Source organism: Penaeus monodon, chromosome 37 (genome assembly GCF_015228065.2).
Source record: "Penaeus monodon isolate SGIC_2016 chromosome 37, NSTDA_Pmon_1, whole genome shotgun sequence".
Taxonomy (NCBI): Eukaryota; Metazoa; Arthropoda; class Malacostraca; order Decapoda; family Penaeidae; genus Penaeus; species Penaeus monodon.
In genome coordinates, this window is record NC_051422.1 from 21181960 (window position 1) to 21186959 (window position 5000).

Here is a 5000-nt window from a genome sequence, read left to right on the forward strand (position 1 = left end):
ATAGATAGACAGATAAAAAGAGAGAGGATAAGACAGAGAGAGAGAGAGAGAGAGAGAGAGAGAGAGAGAGAGAGAGAGAGAGAGAGAGAGAGAGAGAGAGAGTTTATAAAGAAGGATAACTAACTTCATATACATTTACATTTCACATATAATTGTATGTATTCATACACATTTACATGTAAGCGTGTATATGTGTGTGTACGTATATAATAACACACAAATCATGGCAGCTGATTTCAGAAATGTCATGCACTGTTGACGATGCAACATTTCCCCGAAAAAAATTAAGTTCAGGTCAACAATCTTAATGATGATTAGTCAATAATAACGACTTCCAATTCGTCTTTTATATCATGTTATAGATCTTCCATAATTAATAATTCATTTGCTTAAAAGAAAAAAAATCAGAATGCGCAAACATGTCCTCCTTTTAAACATGCCGGGGACATCATTCGTCTGTCAAACACACACACACACACACACACACACACACACACACACACACACACACACACACACACACACACACACACACACACACACACACATATGTACAAAGACACTACGCCCATAGGAGAGTAAATTTGCATAGAGACTCAACAGATTTCTCTTAAATCATACAGCAAGCCAAGAAGCTCAGCCGATCCTTAAAGCCTATGTAACAGAGCTCACCTGACCAAAAGGGAGTCCAAAGCTCTCTATGCTCTCTCCCGCGTTTGAGTGTGTGCGTGGAATTGTGGAATAATTCATTCGCATATTTGAATTCTTCGACGTATGAGTATGTATATGTGCATATGTCTATGTTTGTTTACACGCATTTGTATGTGTTTGAGTGTCTGAACATCTGTATACATGCGTGTTGCCATTTATACTCATGATCTCTTTTGACCTCTTTGCAGGGGATAGTAGAGCGCTCTGGTTGAAATATTTCATATCATTTACAAAAAGTAACGAGTGAACGTGTGTTTGCATACATCGATTTTGATCTACATGATCTTTTCAATTGCATCAGCCCCAAAAACTTTGCCTAAAACCACTAAATTGCAAAATGTCAAGAGGAGTAAGGACCATTTTGATTTCCTAAAAGAAAAACGTCAGTCACGCTGGCCGGATGACGAGAATGCATGTGGGAGAACGCGGTAGTCAGTTCGATAATGATTAAACGAAATTATAAGGACAAAGTTTAAAATGGGCGTCGGTGGCTCGAGCGCGTCAGGAAGTGAGTTAATGAAGTGATCTACAAAAAAAAGAATGCGAAAGCACTCAAAAAAGTAAAAACTAAATTTTAAAAAAGAAAGAGAATAAAGTTGAAGAATAAAAGTCAGGTACGGTGTGCTAGACCATTAAATCCAATTAAAGTTTATGAGGCATATAAACCCTTCCATCAAAATCGTACATTAAGGCACTCCGCAAAACAACAACAGAATAACAATATCAAGTAAACTTTCAATATAAAAAGCCAACACGTGTGGTTAGAAACTGAGGTCACGTGTATATTGTTATGTCCATTTGTGTCTTGCGAAATATAATGCCGAATTAAACTGGGGGGGAAGGGAAAGTAGGGGAGGGGAAGAGGGGAGGGGAAAGATAGAAGAGGGGAAGAGAGGAGAGGAAGGGAAGGAGAGAGGGGTGGGGAAGAGGGGAAGAGGGGGAACATCCGAGGACCGACACAAGGGAGTGAGTTGAAGTGGGCGGGGCAAGTGAGGCTGTACTCACCCATTGGTGGCCGACCTGATCCCCGCCTGTCAGTGTGTATCTGGTGCTGGGACTGGGAGGGCGTCTTTTCTCTCTGGCTCCGTAGCTTGTAGTGGTGGCGCCAACTGAGGTGTGTCCAATACGAATATTTACGCGAGATCTTGATTAGATAATTCGTATGCCTTGACAGACGTGTGAATACATGAGGTGACCGTGGTGATATGTTAATAAACTTTATACACATTGCGTTTTTTCCAGGCAGGCACATAAAGTGGAATGCATGCGTTTGGGATGGTTTAATGCCAGTGGAGGTCGATGCATAAAATATAACTCGGAATATGCGAGTGATATTAATAACATATATTGCGTTTGCAATTAAAACTTCATTAATGCACTTCAACATAAATTCAAGAATAACAGAACCTTTTACGTGTTAATCCCATTTGACAGGTATATAGTTTACCAAGGGATCTCTTTGTCAGTACATGTAAATACTTCTAATACCATATGACAGACACTAACATCGTCGCAAAAAAACATTAATGTGCTTAGTTATTACGTGAGTGGATTTGGGACTTTTCTGGAAGGAGAGACAATAAAGACAAGAATACTGTGAGGGATGATACTTGGGGTTGTGGACGCGAGGGGAAACTTCCAATGCGACGGGAAAAATTGTGGAATAAAGCAAGTACAAGAAGGGACAGTCCGCTCAGGGTATGAAAGAGGGGAACACAGATACGGAGAAAGAGTGAGAGAATTGAAGAATCAGGAATTTCAATGATAAAAACCACAAAAAACACTCAATTCCATTTGTAATTCATGGAAATCTTGGTGGTCACTCATCAAACCAATGAAATTAAAGGTAGTAGAAAGAGTTATGAAACAAGAACCTAAATACAAGATGACCGTGCAATGAAACCAAAACCAAACAAGACCAGAAAGACATTAAGTGTGAAAATTAAGTGTGAAAGCAAGCGAAAGACCGATCAGCCCGAAGACCGAACCAGGCCAAAGCGATAAACGGAGCGAGAGATGGGCCGAGGTAAGATAATGCATCGAAGTGATTTCAAAAGGCCTGGGCAGAGACGAATAGGCATATGGTCTCGGCCGGACGCTAATTGGCTCTGCATCTGGTGAGGGGCGGACGGCGCGTGTGTGCCCAGCGCTCAGTGCCCCACAGGACGCCTATGGGCTGCCTCGTTACCGTGTGCATGTCGAGAACTGGTCTTGGTTTCAGTCTCTGGTCTCTTCTTGGTCTCTGTGTTATGCATCACGGGGATCCCGAGGTAGGCACAGGGATCGATATATTTCACGCTCTCCTTCCCTTCCCCTGTATTTTATTTCTGCATCCATTCGCCATTATTATTATTGCTTTGGGGGGAACTTATACACCAAGGAGCTTCTATGTGTTTAGGGAGGGGAGAGGGGGTAGGGGAAGGGGCTGGGTGGTAGGGAAAGCGGACGGATGTTGCAAGGAATTCTTAGTCTTATTGGTCGGTGGCGGAGAGGCGGGATTGGCTCGCATCTTGATCAATTAGGTTACCCCACTCCTGACGTTTGTTTGGTGACAGTGTCGAATCCGTCTGCCAAAGGGGGTGCAGAGGCCCGGGGGGGCGGTGGTGAATTAGGGCCAGGATTATTATGGGTTCGTCAGATATATGCATATATATATATATATATATATATATATATATATATATATATATATATATATATATATATATATATATGTGTGTGTGTGTGTGTGTGTGTGTGTGTGTGTGTGTGTGTGTGTGTGTGTGTGTGTGTGTGTGTGTGTGTGTGTGTTTTGTGTGTGTGTGGAGAAAGAGAGGGAGAGAGGGAGAGGGAGAGGGAGAGAGAGAGGGAGAGGGAGAGGGAGAGGGAGAGAGAAAAAAAATCGAGAAAAAAAGAAGGGAGACAGATAGGTAGACAGGTAGATAGATAAATAAATAAATAGACAGACAGACAGACAGACAGACAGACACACAGACACACACACACACACACACACACACACACACACACACACACACACACACACACACACACACACACACACACACACACACACACACACACACACACACACACACACACACACACATGCACACACACACACACACACACACACACACACACGCACACACACCACAGCATACCCCATACACTCACACGCTCACTCATACTTTTGTGACATAGCTCTAACTTCTGTTATGTAACTCGTAAAAAAGGCTGATTTTATACACACATTTTTATATACTGAAGTTGGACAGGGATGTGCGTGCTTAGACGCTGGAGAAATCGTATTATGGTGATGTGGATATTGTGTATTGTTCAATGATTCTATGGTGACTGCCCTATGTACCTCGAGGATGACTGTTGTTAATGTGAGTAATAAGTAACAAGATTAGATAGCTTGAAAAAAAAAAATGTTTATTGAAAACGACGAACTGTATATATAAACATGCATCAAATATACGAAGAAGCATATAACAAATAAAACAATAATGATAACAAGAAATGTAAAAAGAAGGGGAAAAAACGAGAGAGAAAACAAGAAAAACGAATAAAAAAAAAATCGAGAGAGAGAGAAAAAAAAGGGAGAGAGAAAATAAAGAATAAAATAAACCACAAGTAGACAGACAAAAGCCAGTGTTTATGCGATTATTTGGCCGTGTTAATATTACCCCGTTTTGTGTTTTTCTCTTCCTTGCTCTTACCCTCCATAATGGTGAGCTTAATTGCATATGAATAATTAATAGCCCAGAGGAGGGTTGGAATTCATATAGGTGGGACTGGCGCTGCTTCTGTTTATTGTGGCTGCACGGCGATGGTGGTGGTGATGGTGGTGGTGATGGTGGTGGTGATGGTGGTGTGATGGTAATTGTGGTGGTGGGTGATGGTGGTGGTGATGGGGTGGTGGGTGATGGTGGTGATGGTAATGGTGATGGTGATTGTGGTGGTGGTGATGGTGGTGGTGATGCTGACGGTGGTGGTGATGGTGGTAAATGTGATTGTGGTGATGTTGGTGATTGTGGTGATGATGGTGGTGATTCCGATAGTGACTGTAATAGTGATGATGACTATGGTGGTGATAGTGGCGACTGTGGTGATGATGGTGATGGTGAAGCTGGAGATATGGGTTGTGATTCTAGTGATGGTAAAGCTGATGGTGGTAAATGTGATGATGGTGAAGATGGAGATGTTTGTGGTGGCGATTGTGATGATGGTGAAGATGGAGATGTTTGTGGTGGCGATTGTGATGATGGTGAAGATGGAGATGTTTGTGGTGGCGATTGTGATGA

The 5000-nt window shown here is 42.1% G+C and overlaps 1 protein-coding gene across 4 annotated transcripts in view; it reads left to right on the plus strand.

The window, feature by feature from the left end:
* Window positions 1-1645: 1645 nt before the first annotated feature.
* The window catches only part of LOC119596060 (protein shisa-3 homolog), a 143440-nt gene continuing 140085 nt past the window's right edge, over window positions 1646-5000 (plus strand). For all 4 annotated transcript variants that reach the window (XM_037945166.1, XM_037945167.1, XM_037945168.1 and 1 more), the window contains exon 1: window positions 1646-1825. The gene's annotated coding sequence lies outside the window, so the exon portion shown is untranslated. The remainder of the gene's footprint in view (window positions 1826-5000) is intronic.